This window comes from Cricetulus griseus (assembly GCF_003668045.3).
Source record: "Cricetulus griseus strain 17A/GY chromosome 1 unlocalized genomic scaffold, alternate assembly CriGri-PICRH-1.0 chr1_0, whole genome shotgun sequence".
Classification (NCBI taxonomy): domain Eukaryota; kingdom Metazoa; phylum Chordata; class Mammalia; order Rodentia; family Cricetidae; genus Cricetulus; species Cricetulus griseus.
Window position 1 is genome coordinate 117,962,359 of NW_023276806.1, and position 27,182 is coordinate 117,989,540.

Below are 27,182 nucleotides of genomic sequence, written 5' to 3' on the forward strand. Positions count from 1 at the left end.
TTTATTGTGGGAGGGGTTTGGAGAGTATGATATAGGAACGCTATTTGAATGATATTAATTACTGAAATAGCAAACAAATTATTAAAAGAAAACACCATTAATAATTATATGGCAGAGAAAGAGAGGGCATCCAGAATTTTCAGCATCATTAAAATGATGTATCATTATGTTATCGCTTGTGATGACATTTGTGTAAGTGAATGTGTGTGTGCACAGCATGCATGTACTCATACACACAGGTGGGTATGTATGCATGTGGAGGTCAGAGGTCAACTTTGGGTGTCCCCCTGATGGACATTTGCCTTATTTTTTGAAATAGGATCTCTCACTGGAACCTGGGGTTTCATGAGTAGTCTAGGCATATTGGCTGTTGATTCCCCAAAATACCCATCCTTGCCTCCCCAATACTGGAATTACAATGATGTCAGCATACCCAGATTTTATTTTTTTTGTAAAAAAAAAGGTATATTCTTTTAATTTATGGTACTTTGAAAATAAGAGAAATGCATGACTTTACATAGGCTTTTTCTTGTTTATTCTATTCAGTATAGGGCTACAAATCCTGAATAAAATTGAAATCTAATGTTTTTATCAATTCATTGAGAACTTCATATATGCACACAATGTGTTTTTACCATATTCGCTCCCCACCTCTCCCATTATTTCCTCCTTCACACTTTCAACTCCATGTGTCCTCTAACCTCCAATGAATCTAAATATGCATGGGTGTAGAGCCATCCATTGAAACAGGTTCATCTACTATGTACTATCTTTCTAAAGAAACCAACTCTCCCTCCCTTAACAGCCATCAACCATCAATAGTGCCTGGGCTGGGGTGGGGGGTTTCTGAGCCCCTGCAAGCTGGAATGCTGACTGGCTTGATGTCCTGAAGCTCTTATGTGACAACCTCAGCTGCTGTGAGCTCACAGTAAATCTATCCTGTTGTGTCCAGGAGACACTGTTTTGCCCAGTGCTCCCCAACCTCTGGCTCTCACATTCTTCCTTTCCTTCTTTCACGACACTGCCTGATCCTTACAGGGAGAGTGAGTGATACAGACCTTTCACTTGTGGCTAAGCATTCCACTGACATGAATTTTTTGACCTTTGACCAATTGTGACTGTCCAGATAAACCTCTATCCACTTCACAAAGGAAATTTTGTGGTATGATTGGGAGATGCATTAAGCTATGGGGAAGAATATAGGACTTCAGAGAGCAGTTTGATTATTATGTCCATTAAACAAAATAGTGGATTCATGCCTAGAGCCAGTGAGTTGCCACATGATTGGTTCTTGCTCAATTTAGAGTACCAGGTGTTTGTGAGTGTGTGTTTTCCTGCATAGTGGGCCATAAATAAAATCAGAAAGTTCTTAGTTATCACCAGAACACATGTGCCACTATTGCACCCATGGGCATATCTTTTCAAGCCAGTTGTTATTGAATTTGCAAGAGTTCATAGCAAGGTAGACTATTGATGGCATTTCTCTTCCTGTAGACTATATAGCAACATTTGGTTCTGTGCGAGGTAACTATCAGGGAATAATTTTCTTGATTGATACCAGTTTCATTTTTTTCTGGTACAATGATGAAAGTTTGTCATGTCTTCAGCAAGAGGATCTTATACCAAGTGCTGGAGGTCAACTGAGAGTAACAACAATAGCCTTTATTGTTTTAAGGGTCTTTGTGATATCCCTGAGTATAAATGGCCAGCATAGACTGATGTGTTTGAATGCTTGACCCATAGGGAGTGGCACTATTAAGAGGTTTGTTATTGTTGGAGCAGGTGTGGCTTTATTGGAGGGAGTGTGTCACTGTGGGGGTGGGCTTTGAGGGCTGCTGATATGCTCAAGTTATGCCCAGTGTGGTAAACAGTCACAGTTCCTTCTCTAGCACCATGGTTGCCTTCATGATACCATGCTTCTCTCCATGCTGATAATGAACTAAGCCTCTGAAAATGTAAGCCAGCCTCAATTAAATCTTTTCCTTTATAGGAATTGCTATGTATGGCCGTTGTTTCTTCACATCAATAAAACCGTAACTAAGGCCGATGTTGGTACCAGGGACTGGGTATTTCTGTAATAGACCTGATCATGTTTCTGTTTGGAGGAGTTTGGGGGCTAAATTGAGGGGTTTTGGATTAATTATGTTGGGAGAGGAAATCTCAAAACATCCTAGTACTGACTCTATTGTGTGGTTATTAGTGGTCACTATTATACAGATCCATAATGAAAAGGAGCAAGCTGAGAAAGGAAAAATACAAAATGTACAATTCAACAAGAAAGGAGGCACAAGAAACTTGATAGAGCTAAATCCTGTGTTCAAAGAGATAAACAGATTAAGAATTGGAATCAAAGGAGTGATGACCTCAGGGTAAGACCCTACCCAGCTAAACTTATAACTTGTGAAAAGGAATTACAAAAATCTTAGGGCTAAGTGTGTTGGTGTACACTTTTAGTTTCAGAACTCAGAAGGCAGAAGCTGAAGGATCTCTGAGTTTGAGGCCAGACTGGTACACAGAGTGAGTTCCAGGACAGCCAAGCTTAGGCAGTGAAAGAAACCATCTAACAAAGAAAGCTGGTGAAGACATTTCAGCCCCAATAAGCAGGAGAAGTTAGCAGCTTTGGTCTCATGGTTCTGAATTTATAATTAAGGATAAAAGAAAGAAGTTATGGAATTTACCTCTGAGGCTAAGGAAAGCCACTGACACCAGGTGTGTCTCTGCAAGGAGGCCTAGAAAGGTCATTGTGTGAGGTTTTGAAGTTGAAGCCTCGATTGCCTTAGAGAACCTAAGATTTTGGAGATGCCAGAGTTGTGGAAAACCTGCTGAGGAAAGCTGATAACAGGGAGTTGCAGTAAACAAAACAAAACAAAACAAACAAACAAACAAAAACCAGAAAAGAATTGGAGATCTGAAGAGCATTTTCATTTGAGATCAAATATAAAGATACCAAGTTTTGGGTTATCCTTTGGTCCAGTAATTCCTCACTGTGTTCCCTTCCCTGTGTTTATAATGGTAATGTATATCCAGTTTTACTATATTTTGGAATTATTTGATATGTTTTTTATTTTGGTTTCCTGGGGGATTTCAGGAATCTCAGGAAAGACTTTGAACCTTAAACTTTTAAACATTGTTGAGACTGTGATAGACTGTAGGGACTTTTGAAGTTGGACTAAATACATTTTACATTAAGTTTTTGTAAAAGGTTATGGAAGCCTAGAAGTAAAATGTGGTTTTTTTAATAGATATGGCCCCCATCAACTCATGTGTATGTATTCTTGGCCAATAGGGAGTGACACTATTTGGAGGTGTGCCCTTGTTGGAGGAAGTATGTCACTTGGGGGTGGGCTTTGAGGTCTGATATGCTAAAGCTATGCCCAGCATAAGACATGGTCCCCTTAGGCTGCCTGATCAAGATGTAACACTCTCAGCTCCATCTCTAGCACTATGTCTGCCTGCATGCTGTATTGCTACTTTCTATGAAGAAAATGGACTGAACTACTGAAATTGAAAACCAGACCCAATTAAATGTTTTCCTTCATAAGAGTTGCTACTGTCTTGGTGTTTCTTCACAGCAGCAAAATCCTAACTAAAACACCTAATGAACGACTGAAGGCATGGTATCCCACACCTGGCACAGGGATTCTATTCTTCAATTTATGACTTCTGGAAGGAGTATTACATCTTGTGTAGCTCAGCTCCAGTTAATCCCTTCTATGTGTATGTGTGAACACACACATACTCCCCAACACACACACACACACACACACACACACACACACACACACACACACACACACACACACGAAGGCTATGGGCTCTAGGGCTCACATTCTGGTTATTCTGCTTGAAAGGTCAAGTACTTTATTGACTGAGCTATCTTCCCAAGCTCCTGTGATAGCATTTCGTACCTTTGGTTTAAGTAATTATCTCAGCAGTGATTTTTGAGTCAATTAGTCATATATACCTGCTGAGTTCAACTTGAGGTAGTATTAAACTCGATAGAAGTAGACAAGAAATTTTAATTCAATTGTAAATGAAAAAATTAAATGAATGTAGCGTAAATGCAATGTTCTGAGTGGAAATGCCTGTAGGTCAATTAAAATATTTTGTAGGGTTTCTGAGAATAAAAACAAATCTCCAAGTAACACGATAAATTTATATATTGAAAGATTTATGATTTCATTGTCTTTAATTAGCCTGGAGCAATTTCAATGTCATTTACAAAAGCCACTATGTATTTCAAAACTATAATTTCTTGGTCCAGATATATTATTGACCTTTATCATCTCTTTCTCTTGGCTAAAATAAAACCACTTAAGGTATATTATTTTTGCCTTTACTTCTTTTTACTTTTTAAGGTTCATTTGAGTTAAATTTTCAGCTCTGTACAAACAATTTTTTAGGTACATTAAAATTTTGTACATTTTATTTGTTAGTGTGTGGGGGTGGGGAGTCAAAGGACAATTGAGGGAGTTGTTCTCTCCTTCTACCTTGTAGGTGCTGGGAATGGAACTCTGTTGTCAGTCTCAGTGGTAAGAGCCTTTACTTGTTAAGCACTCTGATCAGTATAACTGTGTATTCTCCCCATCAGGGAAAACAGCTCCTTATAAGTGTTTGAAGGATAATAGAGCCATAACTGAATGGCACCTACTTTTGATGCCTGTGGTATTGTATCTCACACAGCAAGATCGTCCTTGGGCCACTTCCTGTAAGTTGAAATGTTAACCTTACCCATCCTTTCCAGGGCTTTCTAAGTGATTATCTTTGTTTTAAGAGTAAAGTTACTGTGCCCTGTAACTTGATAATTATCAAGAAACTGACAGATCAAAGAAAGAACGGTTAATTTCACGTCTCCTCTTCTTTCCCTAAATCTTCTATGCTCTTTGATGTAAGTGTATTGACCAGAAGAGAGAAGAAAATCTAACTCCAGTGGAGCTGTGACCAGCAACAGAGATTTTGGAAACAAGGCTGCCTTTTAAGTAAAAATTGGGAGTGGGACCTGTGTAGGGATGGTTCAGTGGCTAAGAGCACTTGGTACACTTGTAAGAAAAACTGAATTTGCTTCCTAGGCTTACAACCACCTATAACTCCAACTCTAGGGAATCTGGTGCCCTTTTCTGTCCTATGACATATACTCACACAGACTCATACACAAACATAAAAACAAAAAATCAATTTGCTACAAAAGAATGTCTCTTTAATGTCAATTATTTGATAACAAATTCATTTCCTATAAGAGTAAGTGTAGTAGGCCAAAACCTGGAACCCAATCTCTGGTTTGCAACATTTTATGCTTCGATAATTAGCAAGTCTAGCAAATTTGTGGCCTCTGGTTTGTTTCCTACATGCATCCTCAAGGAGTTTGGGCCTATTAGCTCTCCTGAAAACATGTTAATGAAAGTAGATGATCTCAGCAGATAAAGTACAGTACATTTGTGTATTGAGTCACTATTGCTTCCTTGAAGATTATGAGTTCATCTGCCTCTTTTAGAAAATTATGATTCCTGGATGCTCTGGGAGACTTCCATTTAGATTTAGGTAGTTAATGATACTGTGGGAAGAGAGAACATTTCCTTGATTAGAAATGCTTTTCAGAGATGAAATTATACATCTATAGTGTTATGACCATTTCATTGTGCCATGTTTTTGCTGTTTATCTAATATTTTGTTCAACAGTGAAGCAGGTAATACATCATTTGGTGATTTCCTAACATTTATTTGTGTGTGTGTGTGTGTGTGTGTGTGTGTGTGTGTGTGTGTGTGTGTAACAGTTTATTAAAGTATAGATTAGTCATTGTGAATTCATTATCTTGGGATTAAAGAGAGATTCAGAAACTATCTTTAATGAAACAAATATTAAAATTGAGAAAAAACTTGTTTTGTGGCTCAATGTCTATATGTCTGTGTTACTACATTAATATAAACTTGACATTATACAGTAGTTTGTGGATTGAGAATATTCCAATACTTTGGGTGTACTCATAAACCCTGCTTGCCTTGAAGTCTCATTGGCTATGTCAAATAAAACCTGATATCTCAAGGACTATTATTATTTGTGTCTTAGTGAAGCAGCTTGGGGAAAAATGTGTGCAAAACTTTTTGTGTCTCTGTGTGCTTTATGAAGTTGTAATGTCCAGGTTTTAGTAATTCCCTATGTGCCACAAAACTTGACCTCAGAGAGTAACTCCATGAGTATCAGACACATGCTCACAAATTCTTATACTACCTTGACACAACTTTGGACTATGATAAGTACATTGTCCCCACAACAGTGCAGACAGGATTGCTGGAAAATCCAGCTGGAGCTGGAGCATACTCTTCTACACATCATCTTTAAAATAGATGCTCCCCTTATCTTACTGTTGTTTTTCTCATTGTGCACAATTTCCCAGCCACATCATTGGACCTAGATAATGTCCTCCTTTTTATTCATTGAAGTCAGTTTCTACAAGGAAAAATTTTAAACATTATGAATTTAAAGATGATAAGTAAAAGCATGTGCTGGTTGGTTTAATATTAGATGTATGAAGAGAGGTGGATCTGGAATGTATCCTTCCAATAAGAAAGAATAAATACAATATTTTCCTTTCTTACTTGTAGTTATGATTTTAAACCATTGATTTCCAACATATTTATAGCTTACAAATTGTATTTTAAGAGATGTACCATTTCTGTCATGTATTATTTTTTCCTTAGTGTTAGTTAGTTTACTAACTCCTACACTTCAAAGCCTCGGGCCAGCGATTGGTTACTCATCATTGAACAACTGAGTGAAATATCTAAGGCTGCCAATAAGGCCACAGACATGGGTGGCTGAGTGATAGAGCAAAAAGCACTGGAAATATATTGTAAAAATCATTAATGAGAAAACAATAAGGTATTATAGTGAGTTACAAGGAGAATTAAAAAACATGCATAATGCACATAAACAATCAAATATGACTGTTTTGTCTGAGGCAATAATCATGAACATCCTTAGGAATCAATTCCTTTACATCTCTGTAGATACCTGTAGCTGTTTTATCTGTATTTTGTAAGATACAGGGTTATAATCTAGCTGTAAGATAGCATGAAGATGATATAACCAAACAAAGCATACTGGTAATTCCCTTTGCAAATCTTCCCCAGTTTTATCTCATGCTATTAAAGCCATTCACACTGTCATCTTTCCACAAAGACTGCTCTTCAAGCAAAAGCCATGAATTTTTTAAAATTTATTTTTATGAGAAAAGATCTGGAAAAAGTAATTAATTTGAAAGAACATGCTCCTCCCAAAGGGAATGACACTATTAGGAGGTATTGCTTTGTTGGAGTAGGTGTGGTTATGTTGGAGAAAGTGTGTGACTGTGAGGGTAGGCTTTCATGTCTCATATGCTCAAGATACTCCAGTGTCTGGCCTGTCACCTCCAGAAAGGTGTAAGACACTCAGATTCTTCTCCAGCTCCATGTCTGTTTGCATACTACCGTGTCACACCATGATGATAATGGACTAAACCTCTATGTTATGGAATAATCTTTTTTGTACACTATGAAGATGTGTCTTTGCCAAGGTGCCTACTGATTGGTTTAACAATGAGCTGAATGGTCAATAGCTAGACAGGAAGTGTTTAGGTGGGACTTCTGGGCAGATAGAGAAGATGGAAGATGAATCTAGGCATGGGAGAGATGCCAGAGGACATGGAGAGGAAATAGGAGGTGCAAGATGGAAGACAGATAAAAAGCCACAAGGCAAAATAGAGATATTAATGTCAATTGTGTAGTTTAAGTGATAAGAGCTAGTAGGACAAGTCTAAACTATAGGCCAAGTTAATAAGTCTCTGTGTCACTTTTTAGTGATGTTATGGTCCAAAGAAAAAATCTGTCTACATCTCTGAATATGTAAACCACCCCAATTAAATGGTTTCCCTTTATAAGAATTGCCAAGGTCATGGTGTCTCTTCACAGCAATAGAAACCCTATGACAGAATTTGGTATCAGGGACTGGGATATTGCTGTGATAGGCCTGGCCATGTTTTGTTTAGAAGAATCTGGACTTTGGTCCTTTGGGTTAGGAAAGCAGTGGAATGTTTGAAGCACTGCTTAATAGGCCATACTAGTAGGAACATGGAAGATAATGTCGCTGAGAATGATTTAACTATGGTGGCCTGGCTCAAGAGGTTTCAGAGAAGAATTTTAATATGTTGCTTAGATACCATTCTTGTGATATTTTGGTGAAGAAAGTGACTTCCTTTGTCCTTGTCTGAAGAGTCTTCCTGAGGCTAAAGTGATGAATTAAGATAGTTCTGTTGGCAGTGGAAATCACAAAACAGATTAGTATGGACTGTGTTGTGTGGTTATTAGTGGTAACTCTAATGAAGACATATAATGAAAAGGAGCATGCTGAACAGGGCAAATCATAAAAGGTAAAATTTAAGGAGAAAAAGAGCACCAGGAAGTGGAATGGAGTTAAATCCTGTGTTCAAGAATATAAACAGATTAAGAAATGAAATAAATGGAGTGGTGACCTCAAAGCAAGATCCCACTCAGCTAAGTTTCCAACTTGTGAAAAGGAATTAAAGAAAAGCTTAGAGCCAGTTGTGGTGTTGCACACCTTTAATCCCAACACTCCAGAAGCAGGCTGGCATATCTCTGAGTTTGAGGCCAGCATGGTCAAAACGTTAATTTCAAGGACAGCCAAGTTTAGAAAGTAAAGGTAACTATCAAAGTGAATATGTTATTGAACAAGGAGAGGTATGTTCCAGTACCAGTAAGCAGCAGAACTTGGTAGCTTCAGCCACGTGGCTCTGGCTTTAGAGTCAAGGATAGAAGAAATTTGCCTCCATGACTAAGGAAAGGCAACAAATGCCATACATGTATCAGGGGTGTTTGTGAATGGAGATCTAGTGAGGACATTGCATGAAGCTGTGAGGTTGAAGCCTGGATTGCCTTGGAGACCCCGAGATGTTGGAGATGCCAGAGCCATGGGATAACTGCCAAGGAGAACTGCTAACAGGGAATTGAAGCATCCTCAGAGAAAGAGGTGTGCTATGGTTAACACAACTGAAAGAAGTTGGAGATCTGAAGAGTGTTTTGACATCAGAAATGGAGATGCAGAGTTTTGAGTTTGCCTAGCTGGTTTTTCATCTTGCTTTTGCCCAGTGTTTCCTCACCATTCTCTCTTCCCTACATTTTGGAATGATAATGTATATCCCATGCCATTTATATGTTGGAAGTATGTGGTATATTTTTTTTTTAATTTTGATTTTAGAGGGGATTACATTTAGGAGGTTACATGAATCTCAGAAGAGACTTTGAACTTCAGAGTTTTAAAAAAGTTTGAAACTGCTATAGACCAGAGGGACTTTTGAAGTTGGACTGAATGCATTCTGCATTGTGATATGGCTACAAACCTTTGGGAGTGGACCAGGGAGTGGAATGTGGTGCTTTGAAAGAAAATGTCCCTCAAAGTTGTGGTACTATTAGGAGGTGTGGTAGTTGTGGTTTTCTTGGAGTAAGTGTGTCACTGTGGAGGCAGATTTTAGGGTCTCATATATTCTCCAGTTAGGTCAGTGGCTGGGACCACTTCTTGTTGCCTATAAAAATTTGTAGGACATTCAGCTACTTCTACAACTCTATGTCTGCCTGCATACCACTATATCACACCATGATGATAATGGACTAAATCTCTGAAAACACAAGCCACCCCAATTAAATGTTTTTCCTTTATAATAATTGTGGTGGTCATGGCATCTCCTCACATCAATATAAACCCTCACTAAGACAGATATAAACCTGTAAGTTCACAATAATTAGAAAGAACTCTAAGATGAATAGGTTGTACCCCCTTGCTGCAGTAAGTGGTGACACCAGGAAGTCACTGTGAAGTACAAGTAAATGCAGAGATGTTGGATTAGTTACTTTCTTTTCTTCCTGAGATAAAATGTCATCACCAAAAGCAGCAGAAGGAAGAGAGGGTTTATTTTGGTTTACTGTTCCAGAGGGTTAGAGTCCATAATACTAAGAAAGTCATAGCACAGCATCAGGAAGAAGAGGCTGGCTTGTCACATTTTAACTACACACCTGAAACAGAGGAAAGGAGGCTTATATCCTTGCCCTGCTTCATGTGTGTCAAGAATATAAACTATCAAATCTGCTCCTAGTGACAGCTAAACACTGAACTGAACTCCTGGAATCCAGTTGCAGAGAGGGAGGAGTGATGAGCAATGGGGTCAAGACCAGGCTGGAGAAACCCACAGAAACAGCTGACCTGAACATGGGGAAGCTCATGGACCCCAGACTGATAGCTGGGAAACCAGTGTAGGACTGACCCAGACCGCCTGATTGTAGGTGTCAGTGAGGAGGCCTGGGAAATCTATGGGGCCTCTGGTAGTGGATCAGTATATATCCCTATTACCCGAATGGACTTTGGGAGCCCATTCCACAAAGAAGAATACTCTCCCAGCCTAGCTAGATGAGGCAAGGCCTAGGCCCTGCTCCAAATGATATGATAGACTTTGAAGACTCCCCCATGGAAGACCTCACCCTTCCTGGGGAGCAGCAGAAAGGGGATGGGATAGGGGTTTGTGGGGTCAGGGGAGGAGGGAAGGGAGAGGGAACTGGAATTGGCACTTAAAACAATCTTGTTTCTAATTTAAATTAAAAAGTCTGCTCCTAGCAAGGCTCCATCTTGAAGCTTCTGTCAGCTCCTCAAACAGCACCACTAGCTGGAGGTAGGGTTTAAATAGGTACCTGTGGTGGGGTAAGGGGTGGATGACATTCCTCATCCAGACCACGATGGGTATATAGCTTGAAGGACAAATCTTAACTGATTCTGATAGTTCCTTTAATTTAAGAATTGGCCTAGCCTATTTGCAACTTTTAAATGTGTGTGTGTGTCTGTGGGAGGGGGTTAGAAGGGAGAGGGAGGGAGGGATAGGGAGAGGGAGATGACAGTGTACAAGTGGAGGCCAGAGGACAACTTGCAGAGTCTCACCCTCCACCTTTTATTGTCCCTGTCCCTTTCGCTATTTTTGATGCTACTGGCCACTGTACTGCACACTCAAAGCCAACAGCCAGCTGGCCTGATCGTTTGTGAGAGGTTCACCTGTCTCTACTGCCTGTCTTACCTTAGGAGTGTTCGGATTACAGGTGCATAGCGCTGCATGGAGCTCTTTCATCAGTTTCAGAGACACAGTTAAGATAGCCAGGCTTGCAAAGCAAAAGCTTATACCCACAGAGCCATCTTCCCTGCCTCAAATTAGTTTTGGTGTTTTGTTTTGTTTTTGTTTTTGTTGTTGTTTTCATTGTTATTTTTTTTCTCAGAAGTGGATCTGTGCCAAGAAAAAAGCTTGTGAATGAAATATACAATTTGGGGGTTCTGAATACTTAAAGTACAAACTGTTAAATTATAACTATGGACTACTCTAACCCATTGAGATTCATAGATTTATATCCAAGGACCCTGAACATCAAAGTGGAACACCAAGGCAACTGATTTTTCTCTGGTGTACTTTTTTGAAATTGCTGTTCAGCCATACTGCATTGTTTCCTCAGAAGGCCTCTCTGTCCAGTCAACAAGCCAGAGACAATCTTTAGTACACAATTATGAAAACTAAGTAACTTCCCATTTTTAGAGCTAGAAGCCTTTCTGTAAAGGCTACTTACTGGTTTCAAGCAAATGGGGGAAAGTTTAATAATAGAGAAGGAACTTCTAAGTATGTTGTTTTTCTTGGGCACATTGTATATACTGGAAAATTAATGCTGTTTTTAAAGTTAATTCATGATAATTGAACTGAAGTGCTCTGAAAATGCTGTGAGAGTCTATTTATGAACCCTGTGCCCTCTTTGTCAATTCAGTAAAAGCACCGTTCTGCAAGAGAAAAGAGAGAGGGAGAAGGCTGCATGGTGTGCACTTAGCCACACAAACGTCCTCTCCCCTAAAGTATCTGTTTCTCTAAGTGCTTTTTTTCTTTTAATCTGTCCACCTTATTGCACCAGCTGGCCTGCTCAGCCCATTATCACTGCACTTTGAGGACGTGGAAGGGCTGATAAAATGTGTGGTTGTATCAGGTCACCTCGGATCACATGTGTTTCTCTGAGGTGTGCCAGTCTTGATCAGGTGGACAGCAGAAGGACTACATGCAGGCCAAGTGGATTAGAGACACAACTACCATTTGGCAATTCACACTGACAAACATTTGAAATACAATGTGTTGAGTGTGAGATGTAGGAGTGTACTGGGAGTAAATCTTTTTTGCAAAGTGTTACACTTCAACCTAGCAGTTCCATTTTATGGTAACAAAAAGTCACCAACTTTGTGGACAACAATTGCATATTAACTAAATTGCACTCAATTCAAATGATGGCATACTAAGTAGCCATTTAAAATATGTCACCAAATAATATTTAATTTTGTGCAAAAGTATCTACAAGGAATTGGGTGAAAAAATAGAATATGTAGTTTGTAGATTTTTAAATGCATTTCTCCATATGAAAGACTGAAAATATCAACAATAATTGTTGGTAATGAGATCTGAAATGTTTATGATTTATTTACTTTCTATTATATCTAGTAAATACAATTATAAGAAAGTTGTAAGAAAACAATACCAAAAACCTCTAAATTTATAACAATGTATGTGTCTATCAAAGAGGTCATGTTTGCATATAAAAGTAAGTGAGGAGGGCTAGAGAGAAGGCCTTTTGAGTAAAAATGATTCTTGCATACTAGAGGACCTGAGTCCATTTCCTGGGACTCACCTGGTAGAAAGAGAACACCCAGTAGTTATCTGGAGTTGGAATTTTCTTTGGGTTGCCAAGCACTCACAAATAGAGACACAGAGACTTACTATTAATTGTGATACCTCAGCCTTTACCTTATGCTTGTCCCACCAGCTCTTAATAACTGAATTTTACTTATTTCTCTTCATTTATGTTTTTGCCTTGGGGCTTTTTAGCTTTTTTCCCCTCCCTCCCTCCCTCCCTCCCTCCCTCCCTCCCTCCCTCCCTCCCTCCTTTCTTTCTTTCTTTCTTTCTTTCTTTCTTTCTTTCTTTCTTTCTTCTTTCCTGCTGTCTCTATGTCTGTCTAGCTGTCTGGCCCCTGGCATCTCCCTCTCTCCCTCTGTTTCCCTCTGTCTCTGTCAAGCCTAGATTCCTCTTCCTACTTACTCTCTCTGCTAGGAAGTCTCACCTATACCTCCTGCCTAGCTATTGGCCATTTAGCCCTTTATTAGACCAATCAGGTACCTTAGGCAGGCAAGGTAAGCAAATGCAGCCCATATTGACATAGTTTATATAACATTCTACAACATAAACAAATGTAACATCTTTACATAGTTAAACTAATATTCCACAGCAGTTACCTTCTGAATGCCCACACACTAAAGTAAGACATTTAAAAAACAAGTTAAGAAGTTGGATGGATTCACTCTAGAGCTTTTGTAAGAATCCCTTAGCTACATCACATTAGCCCTGGAACCAGGGTTTCCTGAATCATCTTGGTCCTAGAAGCAGAGTCTCTGGAATTTTAGTTAAAAGTGAACCTACTTGAAGAGAGAAGCATACAGTGGCTACAAAAGTATCTGAATGATAAAAATGAGCCCTCCTTGGGGGTATGTGAACACCTAAATATTTATGGACTTTAAACGATGCTTTGTTCTGAAAACCTGTTTTCAATAATTTGGAGGTTATCTGTTGTGTGCATTCCTACGTGTAAAACTCCTGTGGGTTTTTGTTGTAAAAAGTTTGTATTTCATGAACATAGAGAAAATCATAGGAGTCAAAGGTCTTAAGGCTTATGGGGAGATTTTGAACCTTCTAGACTATGCAGCTGGCTCAGCTTCTTTGTACTGCTGTCCACATTAACACTGCTATTGAGGGCGGAGTTAATGTGCACAATCTCTTTGTACTGGGGGCAGGGACCAGGGTGTCTCTCCCCATTTTTCTTTGTGGGATATACAAACTTTTCTAGCTTTGCTTGTTTGCTTCTCATCTGCACATTGTAGAAAATAAGTATAAATTTTGAGTTTTTAAATGAAAACAGTATTCTAAGAGTCCAAGAAAAATGCTGGCCAAAAAGCAAAGGCAGTGAATATTAGCACTGTATTTGTTCAAATTTGGAATCCCCCTTGGCTATTCAAAAGTAATTACTGAAAAGGATAATGGCTTCGAAAGTAGCCATTTTGGACAATGAAATCACAGCAAGAAGAAAAAAAAGTAATGCAGGTGCTCTTTCACAGAACTCTGGAAACAGGTTCTGGGCTCAGTTATTTCATTTAATACCAAAGGGTCACGGAGTATTGAGTTTTCAAATCTCTCTCATTTGTTTGGGTTCATATTTGACTTTGATAAGTTCATAAGCACGGCGCTTCTCTTAGCTGGAGAGTAAGTCAAGTTTGCAACCTGGCAACTTCGTATTAGTAGGTTAACTTGATTGGCAGCCATTCTCAGGCAGCGTTCCAGAGGTGGAATAACAGGTCTGCTGCAATTAAAGACTGAACTACTGAATAAGGAAATTGTGTGGGAATTTCATCACCATGACACCTATTTGACTTCCATAATCAGTACCTCGGGAAAAGAAAAATGTGGCTCCTTGCAAAGGAAGAATTGTTGTAGGGGAAGGGAAATGCTAAAACAGTCCCAGGAAACTCTTTGGAAGGTGTTGTGCAAATAGTAGTCTCTGTGAAGCATGACTCACCTTTAAACAGTCTGGGAGAGTCTGAATGGTGACTGCCAGTGCAGTCTTCAGCCAAAAGTTTAATCAGTGTGAATATGGGCTTGTCAGTGTCTCCAGGACAGTGTGTGATGACTAAGACACATTTGTTAGGGCAGATGACCACAGAACCCAAAGCTTTGGTTCAGCCTACCTAACAGAATATTACTTTCAAACATATTTCTTTTGTTTTCAAGTCATTTCAGCCTAGATTTTCTTGCACCTGTTTCTAAGTCACACAAACACTGAAATGATTCTTGTTACTAGGAAGAGCCTATTGTTCTACCAAGCTTTAATAATAAGAAAACAGCACTTTTATGGTTATAAAGACCTTTCAACACCTGCCTTTTGTCTGGGTAAAGAGCACTGAGTTTTTCAGACTTGTACAGCACATAGGAATGGCCACTGCTGAGCATATGGTGCTGTTTATTTTGCAGAATACTATCCATCAGATGTTCTTAAATAACAGGGTGATGAACACATGCCTAATTAGTGCAACTGTTTGTAGATAACTGCTCACTTATTCTCTTGCTTGCTTAGCATGCCTTGTAAATAATCTCTGGAAATTGCTATAATGTGCAATGCCTACACAGTTGCTTTTATGAAGTTATCTAGGCTTCCTGCAACCTTAGTGTAATCCATTAAAATTTCAACTCAGCACATTATTATCATAAAATGTGATACAGTTTAAACTTTAATCTTATGGACTGCAGTTTGAAGGACATGATATTTTCTAATGTTTAATTGTAATTATATTTTTTTTAAAAAAATAGCCTTGAAGTCAAAAGCTTATTGTGTCACTGTAGGTAGAAGTCTATGTGGGCTCAATTTCACCCACTCTGCCCCTGGGAATTGTTGCCATGAGACACCACATAACATCTGAAATGTGCAAATGTGTATTTGTATGTTGTGGTAGCTGTTAAAATCATCACAGTTTTCAGGTGAAACCACAATCCATGTATAATCTTACAGTTTTAGAAATAAGAAATCCAAAAGGTTGGCTCATGCCTAACATTAAAGTTGAGATTTGAAATGTCCCTTGTAGATTTGTTTTTTGAGTGCTTGATTTCCCAGCTACCACCACTATTTGAAGGGGGATACAGCTAGGATGACATCATTGGAAGACTTTTGAAGATTATAATCTAGAAACTAGCTTTAGCTTCTTTACCTCCTAATCTGCCACCATATGAGGAGTCTGACAAAGGTGCATGGCACATCTACAATCCCAGCGCTCCTACAGTGACGTGGGAGATGGAGACAGAAGAATCAGGCAGCTAGCTGGGATAAGAGGTCAGTAAGATAGACTCTGCATTAATGAGGTCAAAGGCAAGAACTAGCTTCTAGAATTGTTCTGTGACACAGTATGGCACAATGGCACACAAACACTAACAGTCTCCCTCCCTTCATCCCTCCCTCTCCCCCCCTTCTCTCTCTCACACACACACTTAAAAATGAAGATACTGGTCTTTGCAGTTTAGGAAGGACAAAGTTGAGGCAAAAATACTGATAAGAGATGCATGTTAGTGTACAGTTTTCAAGGCTTTCTTTAGAGTTTCAATTTATTTTGAGAAGCAATACATCATTGATTTAAGCTTTGAGGCTCTCATGCTGGCTGTGGCTATTATTTTCAGAACTATCATGGCAGAGACAAAAAGAATTCCATAATGACAAATGCATTCTTCTATGAGGTATGATTTACTAATAGCAAAAGAAAGAAGAATTAAGTGGGTTATGCTTGACACAAGCTAGATTAATCTAAGAGGGAACCTCAACTGAGAAAATGCCTCCTTGGTTGTAGGCAAGCCTGTGGGGCATTTTCTTAATTAGTGATTGATGTGGGAGGGCCCAGACCTTGTGGGTAGGGCCATCCCTGGGCTGGTAGTCCTCAATTCTAAATGAAAGCAGGCTGATTAAGCCATGAGGAGCAAGTCCATAGCTTCTGCATCAACCCTTGCCTCCAGGTTTCTGTAGTCTAAGTTCATACTCTGACTTCCATTTAGTGATTGATTGCAAGGTGGGAGTGTAAGACAAATTAACCCTTTCCTCACCAGTTTGCTTTTGGTCAGTCATGGTGTTTTATCACAGCAATGATAACCCTAATTAAGACACTTGTCAAAAACACTTTGCATTGAGGCAGAAATAATAATTTAGGTATTTAGGTGTGCAGTAATGGGAAGCAACATATTAGGAGGGGTGTGATAGTTATCTGATGTGTTTTGGAAGAATTGAGAACACAGACTAACACAAAGATCAGCCACAATGGACTTTAAAAGGTTTATAAGGTCCTAGATTTATCTTTTAGAAGTGTTCATTCCATCCTTCACTGAGCCCAGGAAACTCTGTTCTCCACTCAACAGATTGTCTAAGGAAGTAATGGCATCTGCTTCCTGCAAAACCAATTAGAATCTCTTCTCTAGAAATTGGTCATTGAAGCTAAGAAACTTGTCTTTCTCTCATTTATCTGGTGACATGAATGAAATGAGGACACATAAACTTGGGTCCTGAATGTGCTCTATGAGGGCACCCATCATAAGAGCAGTGAGTATCAGTGAAGATGAAACCAGATATAGATAGCATGGGCAGAGGCACAGGAAAGTAGAGTTGACAGGTACTTTTACCTTCTCTTTGCTCTGCACTCCTATGCCAGGTTTCCTCTTACCTCAGATTTCTGTCATTATCTCATTATATTTTCTGATAATTTCCCTATTTGCTTTAACAATATTTAAATAATAATTCTGTGACTTTTAAGCAGAACAGCAATGAAGGTGATGTCAGAAGTGTTGTATGTAGAATACTATCATAATGAAGATACATCTTTTGACTTAACAACAAAGTACAGAGAAGCAGTACAGTGAATGAACTGCAGAATCAGAAAGCTTAAAGGGGTACTTGATTTTTTCTCTTGTGTTCAGTAATCAAATCCAGGACTGTGCATATGCTGAATAAGTACACCACCACTGAGTTGTATCCCTAGACCTTGTTCATGGTAAGCAAACATTCCACTTTGATCTCCTAAAAGTGATATTTTACAAAGCTCATAGTTATTTTATGAGGCCTCAACTTAGAGCTTTTTCTGATATGATTTCCTGAACTAATGTTCTAACAAGATGCTTACTAAAGTCTGGATCTTAATTCCCTCCAATGCATGTGTGTAGAAGGTATAATTCTCTGTGTGTTGTGACAGAAAAGTGAAAGCATCATTGATATGTGAGAGAAGAAAGTGTATGGTGATTGGAAGGAAAATGGCCCTCATAGATTCATGTATTTGAATGCTTGGTCCCCAGTTGGTGGAACTATTTGGGAAGGATTAGGAGGTGTGGTCTTGCTGGACAGAGTGTGTCATTCAGGGTGGGCTTTGAGGTTTCAAAAGCCCATGCCAGGCCCAATTTCACTCTCTTTGCCTGTTGCTTGTAAATTAGTTGCACACTGTCAGCTACTACTCCAGTGCCAAGCCTAATTGTCTGCACTGTGCTCCCTGCCATGATTGTCATAGGCTCATCATCTGAGAGGGTGGTGGAAAGATGGAAATAGATCAGCTAGTATGGATATTTGGCTTGAAAGACACAAAGCTACATCATTATTTCCATGGCTTAATTAATATACTAAACTCTGTGCCAAGCCTTATTGAAATGTGTCCTTGTGTTAAAGCTAACATGGCTGTATTGACTGTATGGTTGAAAAGTATTCTGAAGATGCAGAGTTGGAGATTCAGAAAAATTGAACAACTTCTCTGACTCACACCCATACACTACTTTATCTTGGCCTCTCACTGGCAAGCATCTGAAGGTTGGGGGTATCACTGTATCACTCATGTTGATGTTAGCAGGTGGCGGGTTCTCAGTCCCTTTTGGTCTTCCTGCATGCACTTGAGCTATCTCAATCAATTTTTTTCTCCCTCATTGAAGCCCATTCCATCATCTTCTGAACATATTGATCTTCAGTCATGCACAGACTCATCATAGTCTTTGTGGTGTTTCTGCCTGCGGGCCTCTCTGTCTCATTATTTCTATATTGGTCACCCTGTCCTCGCAGCTGATACCAATCACACTTTTTACAAGAGCATTTCAAAGGCATTCAGCCTGGAGTGAGTGTTTCACTCTCAGGAAAATAGTGCCAATATCTTCCTTTGCACCTGAAATATAGGTTTATTTAGCTGATAGTTTTATGAGTATGTGAGGTATCAACCCCTACCCACCTTCCCTCTTGTTTTTATATGCAAGTCAAGTCTATCATTTAATGTAAAGAGTATGTTGTGTATGTAGGAAAGGATTACGAGGAATTGAGACATGCAGGCCAATGTCCCTTGGCTGTAACCTGTTCAGAGGCCACAAGAGAAGTCCAGGCAGCTGAAGCTTTAAATAGGGACCCTGTGTGAAAGCCACGAGGGACCACACCCATTTCTGGTGATTTTGTCTGTGACACTGTAATTCTCCAATCGGATGTTCTGGGGGAGATTTTGCCTGTCACTAGCTTTCTAGTGAGACTCTGGTAAGATTGAGAGTGGGCTGCAATGAAAAGTGGGCACATGGACTGACCCTTCCACAACCCATTGGACAGGTTCTTAAGACACTTGGTTCCAGCAGAGTATAAGAAACAATTGCAGAAATAATAGTCAAAGCTAATGTAATGTGGTGACCCAGCTGCTATACTTCATCCCTTTACATCCTCAGCAAGGAGAATTAGCTTCTGTCCACACTGTGCTATGAGCAATGAACCAGGAAGTTGCAGCTTAGAGATGCTAAGCATTATATCACACTAGTTTTGAGGTGTGCATTTTTCACATTTTAATGGCTTTGAAATTAGGCTGAGTCTTACTATTGCCATATCTTAGGAACATAGTTGACAGTTTTATTTTTCTGAGTGGCAGATAAAACACTAGTGTAGCATATGCTAAATGGTAACTTAAATCACACAAAATATGGTGCCTTCTCCATGCTGGGGCAAGTCTAAAGACTTGCTGTTCTGGCCTCGGTTCTCCGGAAGAACAATTATGCAGGTTAAAAGAAGCCCTCTCGATATGACTGTAGTGAGAAGGTGACCTTGGAGACTGCTTTAGAGATTCTGGCTCTCATATTTGATATGAAGATAAGGAGAGGATCTTGGGTCTCTGTGTTTGCTTTGTTTTTAGAATCTTATCTTCTGAACTGTTCCCATGTTGTCCTGGCAATCCTGGCTAGTCCTGAATATACAGCCAATCCTCTTAGGATTTGTAAACTAATTAATCAAAGGCAAGGACAGTGTTCTCTTGGCTTAGGGACATGCTGTTTTCAGCTATGCACTGGGGGTTGTGTCCCAGGAGTTTTGTCTTGACTTCCCATTGATATTGAGGTGTGAGCAAGTGGGAAAAGCAGGAAATGGCTTCTCTTCTGTTCCTGCATCCTGGCTAGGGGTGGGGGAGGCTTCTTATAGTCCCTGCCTCTTGTTTGAGTAGCACTTTAGAATGTCTGCCAGTCTGTTTTGGAGACAGTTTATTGGCTGTGATACGAAGAAACATGTACCTTATGTTTCTTAACTTTTTTCCTGCTGTATTTTCCTTTCCAAATTAATACCGCAAATGGCAGCCATTTAAAAAGTGGGAACTTGCCAGAACTGGGAAAATCTCATCTCATCATCCAATCTTAGGCTTCTGTGATGTGATGCTAATGAAATATTTTGATATACTACAACCTTGACTTCACACTGTCCTGGAAAATGAAACTGTCTGATCATCAGTGCCTTTGATCACACACACACACACACACACACACACACACACACACACACACACGATACACACATACACTCATATGAAATTGTCTGATCATCAGTGCCTTTGATCACACACACACACACACACACACACACACACACACACACACACACACGATACACACATACACTCATATGAAATTGTCTGATCATCAGTGCCTTTGATCACACACACACACACACACGTAATATAGACACATACACTCATACACACACACACACATGCAAAAACACACATATATTTATACTCACACACACACATGCATACACATGCACACATGCAAACACACACATACATTTATACTCTCTCTCTCTTTCTCTCTCTCTTTCTCTCTCTCTCTCTCTCTCTCTCTCTCTCTCTCACACACACACACACACATACACACATATATACATCACAGGAACACACACTTGGAATATTTCCAAAGTTAACAAGCACTCTACAATATCAAATTTTGCCTTGGTGTAAGTCATGTGAGCAACTCTTAATGCTGTGTTAAGCATTAATGTCACTTTAGTTGTGACATCTGAGTTCTTACTGACCTTTAAATAAAGTTTCTGCACCCTGATAAGCCTCTCCACCAAAGCAGCAATCCAAATCAGACTAAATCAAATTGAATTAGAAAAAGCCCAGGTTTAATGGATAAAATGCTCCTGGATGACTTTCCACCCCTTCCTCCCAACTAAAGAGGAGAGACTAAAAATCACATGTCTGTTTTCTGGGGGGCAGTTTAAATACCCTGTGGGAGTGGTCTTGAGCATCTCTGGGGAAAGGGTCATCATTTGGCTGCCTTTGGAGAAAGAGATGGTGGAGGGGGTTTCTACCAGAACATTCCAGGGGCTAGGGTGGACTTTCCACTAGAACTCATTCATCTTGGGCAACTCCTCAACTGGGCCATTTGTCATAACTAGGTATTCTTACAATTAGAAATCAAATGCTACAATTCCATACTATGATAACAGCTTTTTAATCACAAAATTTTGTTATGGTGTGTATATATCTTAAACTAAAATTATTCCACAGGGTTTTCTACTTTTGCCTGGCATTATTTTATTTTATTTTATTCTGCCATCAGTTCTTTTTCCTACTTGAAAAGAACCTGGGCATTTCTAGATAAAAGTTCTTTCTAAATTCACCCTCTTCCTGCCTGACTTGCACTTTCTTGTCAACTTGACTGCCACCCAATTAAGACACATCAGTTTTGTTTTGTCACCTCTGTTGAGAAATGTGATTGAGTGATTAGTGCAATTTGATGCTATTATCTAACACATCGCACTCATGTAATTGAAACAGAATGCTCCTTCAGGCAGATTTGCCCGAGTTTGTGCACCAGTAACTTCTCATAAAGCGTTTGGAGATGCATTGATACAACAATGACTAGGGCCACCTACACATGATTTGTGGGGCTAAGAGCAAAAAGAAACAGCATAAGCAACAATCTACAGGAGAGAAAGCCCAACTGTTTTTTCTCACAGAGGATGAGTAAGTGACTCCCAAAGGACTTCCAACTCTGGCGTTAGAAACATGGATTAGGTTGGGCAAGGCTCAAAGGCCTAGTACACTATGGGGCTGACAACCCACCCGAGTACAGGCACATAGGTGAAGAAACTGCCTATGTTCATACCTAGACTTCCTAGCAGAGCACAGCTTATACTGTGCTGGAGAGCTGTGGGCAGAAGAGAGAAGAAAGGCATCTGTGAGTAAGAAACTCTAAGCAGAGTCTTATTTTATTTGTACTAAGAACTTTATTTACAACACACAAACTGAAGAGATAAAGTGACTAAGAATCCCATAGAACCACAGACATATTTTGCAGCAGATGGTTGCATGCCATTAGTCCACCCCTAAAGATAACCACTCTTTTGTGTGTGAACTTCATACTTCGATTGTGCAAGTGGAATAATGTGGTCAAAGAAGTTGTATCCTACTTTAGGATGACTGCTACATGTTTTAAATGCTATTCACCCTTGATAGGCCTTTGTAAGTGAGCAACATAGCAACAAAAACCATACATTTCAAGGAATGGTACTTGATTTTGATGTTGAAATTTATTTTATTTAAGTATGGGACAATTACAGATACAATATTTGAATCTCCACTTCAGTATTATATCCCCATTCAGGCCACTTTAACATTTAATTTTATTATTTTAAATTACATGTGTGTGTGAGGGGGTATTGAACCTTAATATAGATTCCCCTGGAGCTGGGATTTTAAGCAGTTGAAAGCTATCTTTTGTGATTCCTGTGAAGCAAACTCAGGTCCTCTGGAAGAGTAACACATGCTCACTAGCCCTGATCCTTCCATTCAGCTCTTCCTATTCAAATTTAAAGGTCCACAAAGAGTTTGCAGAAGTTGGCTTTTGTTACTTGATGGTTGTGCTATGTTATAAGCTTAGACCCAGCTGTGGGTGGTGAGCAAGTCACTTGGATATTATTTTCATAAAATTATGCATGGATATCCTTCTGATCAAACTGACTAGGACAAGAATTCCTAACCATGTTTGTTTATTACAAAGTTAAAAGCTAGGAGCTAGAGAGATGGCTCGGTGGTTAAAAGTACTGGCTGTTCTTCCAAAGGTCTGAGTTCAATTCCCAACAACTACATGGCAGCTCACAACCATCTCTAGTGGGATCTGATGCCTTCTTCCGGCACACAGACATACATGCAGACAGAGCACTCATACCCAAAAATATATACATAAATAAACTTTAAAAAATAAAAAAATAAAGTTAAGATCTAGATGAATGAGGAGATGGTTTGATATTGATTGTCAGTTTGTTCAGTCAACTAGCATCCCTCCTCATCACCTTTCCAGGAAGATTGGCTATCTTAGTTAGCTGCTTCTAAAAACCATCTCTTATTTATGAATGTTGCATGAGGCCCAGGTAGAACTGCAAATGTTCCTATGACCTAGCCTTAGGTGTCAAATCCTGTTAAGCAATTCACAGAGGCCCAATCAGATAGATGATGGAAAAATTAGTGAAGTGTGTGGTGAGATATTTTATTACACTGTGGAAAGATGTGTCACTGTGATTATTTTAACAAAAACTAAATAGCCAATAGCTATGCTATGCAGGAGGTACAAGTGGGACTTCTGGATAGAGAAAGCTCTGGGAAGAAGAAAGGGGGGAGTTGCCAGTGGGATGCAGAGGAAGCAGGGCATGCAGGAGGAGAGGTAAAAGCCACCAGCCATAAACTATGCTGCTTACAGTTACTAGCCTGGGAATTTTAGCTCTTGACTGTAAAAACTGTACTCATTTACAGTGATTTTTGTAATGGTTAAAGTTGTTACAAAATTGAACTGAAGAGCATTGAAAGCAAAACAGGAAAAAGCTCATGCTGCTGTGTTTTCCTTCTCACCTTCCCTTTTGTGTAGTCAATTCCAGTTTTTAGAAATAAAACAAAAGTCAGATGTAAAACCAAAAACCAATGAAAATAAAGCTCCATTTTGAATATAAAAGGTAGAATTTGGAAGAACAGTCAACAAGCAAGTCTATATTTTAAAAGACAGAATGCCAAAAATTGTGAGGTTGACAACCTAACCTGTCTGTGACCTCTTGGTAACTAAGCCCCTGGATTAAGCTCCTCATGGAGCCTTTGTCCCACTTGGCCCAACTCAGCTGTTGGTGTATGTAGTAACAGATGTTCATCCACACCTGTCTGGCTTCAGGTCATTCTTGAGTATTGCAATGCTCAGGAACCTTGTAGAGGAAAATGTTTGGCTCAGTTTTTAGAGGAACACTGGTATTGTTTTGTTGTTGTGAATATTAGAAACCGATACCACAAAGTTTTCTTCTTCAGCATTTTTATCAAATACACTGAGCACACTAAACAAGTTTAGGCAAGATAATGTGAGCAGTGCTTTTTATGACTCTCCAGAGCATTCATGTTGGTTGGGCACACATTCGCCAGTAGTAAATGCAGGCTACGGAAGAACCTGTGCCTACATTGTATTGTAGGTACATTTATTCTTAGCTCCTGGTTTTCTTTCTAAGAGCCATGAGCTATAATTAGCAACTGGATCTTTGACATAGATCACTAAGCTAATTTGGTAGAATGCAAGTTCATTTACTGCACAAAGATCCATGCCCATGGATTCATGCTAGGAAGAATCATGAAATGACTAGCACTTTGTAAGTCAGTTACCTAAGTGGTCTAGAATCATAAATCTCACCATCCCTAGCAGCTTTTAAAGATTGAAGTTGCCTTGCACTTATCTAAATTACACTATTTTGTCCTGGTCTTTAAAGAATAAACATGAATACTTATCTCTGTCCTATTATCTTCATATTCCTTTGGCCTTTTAGATGCAAGGATGAACAGCTCCCTAAAACACTTGCCAGTGTTGCCCCGGGTGAAGGGCCACCTCTTTGCTGCAGTGTCACTTAGAGTGCTCAAAATAAAATGTAGGGTACTGGATCCATTCCAGTTCTACACAATCAGTCCCATGCCCACTTACCAGTTCTCACAGGTTTCCCCGGTGATTCCTTCAGGCAATTTTGAGACTAGCTGCTTTGGAGCCTGACAATACTAACTGTGATCTTGAGACATGCATTATGGGCCATGGCTAGGGGGGATACAGATTCTGGACTCCCAGCTCTCATGTCCCTTGGGTGGTGTGCATCTAGTGTGTGAAAGCACATCTGTAGACAGGATAGAGAGAGAGGATGAAGTCCAAGTTCCTAGCTTAATACAATGGCCACTTCCTATGCCCCCCACTGTTCTGTCTGATGTCTGAATAAATAAATACCCTCTTCCTAAACTGTTCCCATGTGAACCTTTTCATACTGCAGATGAGCCAGCATTGTTTAGCTAAGGATAAAGCTATAGGTGAAGATAGCCTTTATCTCCAGTGTTCAACCTAAATATATGCTGCTCCTTTAAGGGGCTGTAATCCCAGTATCCTTTGTTTATGAATGTGTTGAACTTCTGTAGCAATGACATCTTATTCTACGCTGTTACTCATTCTAGAAGGTGATCTTCATCTAAAGTTGACTTGCCTCTGGAGTTGAGCTCTTGTTTGCATATATCTGTCACCCATTTCAATGCCTGGGAAGTATGCATAGGTCACTTAAAATTTGTTAAATGAGTGAATGAATGATTAAGTAAATATTGCACAAATGTTCTCATTTTTACTATCTTCTCTGATACAAAACTTGTCTTAAATTATATTTCCTTTTATAATAGCTATTTTTGAGAGTACCTAAACTAAGCTGTGTTTTCTAAATTATAAGTTGTAATACATATAAAAGTAAAAATGAACATTTTTGGGTGTATAGGTACATTGCATTCTGCAAGCTGTGCGTCTCTAGGTAGCTAATCACGAGTGTGCTCAACACTTGACTCCTTTAAGGGAAGGGTTTGGCTCCCTGATATCTGAACCCTATGCTGTATTGTTCACATAGAGTGTTATAATAACTCTTAAGATGGCAATGTTCACTTCTGCATTTATCATGCTTTTGTCTGCATTGCTGAGGATTGGATCTAGGACACTGTGCACACCAGGAAAGTAGTTTTGTTTAATTTGTTATGATGATTCAGGGACATAAGGAAGAAAAGGAGGGCTTATTTTGACTCACAGTTTGCAGGTATGTACTCTACCAGAGCAGACAAGGTGCCACAGAACGAGGGTGAGAAAGCTGGTAACATTGCACCAACAGTTGAAAAGCAGACAGTGGGCAGGAAGTGGGACTCAAGACCCACCCATAGTGACCTATCACCTCCAGTGAGCTTCCATCTTCTAAAGGTTCCACGGGCTCCCCAAACTGCACCACCAGCAGGGTATTAAGTATTTAAACTGTGAACCTGTGGACAACATTTCACATTCAAACTATAGTAAGTGCTCCATGGCTGAGTTGTCTCCCCAGTCCAGCCATAGTTTTAACTATATATTATTGTTATTTCTACTCTTTTGAGGGTTGTCAGGGAATTTCTGAGTTTATTGCAGAAGCAGAAAATTAGAGAACATCTTTGCATCTTATGGTTTTCCTCTGTAGTATAACTATGATAGGTTGGATCAGTTTCATCTTGGCTAGAGAACACATAGTTCACATATGCTATTTGAGTTTGGCAATGCCATTCAGAAGTTACATTTTGGTTGTCATGGCTTTCATCAGATGAATGTATTCCTCTCGATGGAAATGAAATATTAAATCTGAACTCAGGTTGCTAAATCACATACAAACCCTACTTATGAAAATAGTAAGAAAATATTCACACCACACTAAATATTAGCAGATAAGTTTATTCCAAATGCTTGCCAGAGAATATCTGAAGAACTTATCTTCTACATCTCAATGGAAAGAACATTATTTTATTGTTTTCCCTACTTATAAAAGTAATGCTTGCTAATTACAAAATCTATATGTCTTTTAGAAATAGGGTAGGGAATTCAAGGCCATTGTAGTAAGTGTTAAGATCATTAGCATTTTAGTATAAACTATTCCAAATTTAATCCTCAGCAATAAGGATATATATAATATATATATATATATATATATATATATATATATATACATTTGCAGCAAAAAAATGGAAAGAGCTTATATGCTTCCTCAAGAATACTTTGTGATGACCAGAACATATAGATTTTTCCTCTGTATTTGTATATATGTAAACATTATCAACATAAACTGTAATGACTGAAATCACTGTAATGCTCAAGGTAATTACTAGGTTTCATTTAATTCTGCTTGTAGCCTTTTCTGGTGTATTTATAATTCCTACCACATATATTACCAT

The 27,182-nt window shown here is 39.2% G+C and overlaps 1 protein-coding gene across 2 annotated transcripts in view; it reads left to right on the forward strand.

The window, feature by feature from the left end:
• LOC100765263 (EGF-like and EMI domain-containing protein 1) overlaps nt 1–27,182 on the forward strand; it is a 555,097-nt gene that overhangs the window by 223,076 nt on the left and 304,839 nt on the right. The gene's annotated exons all lie outside the window — the stretch shown is intronic.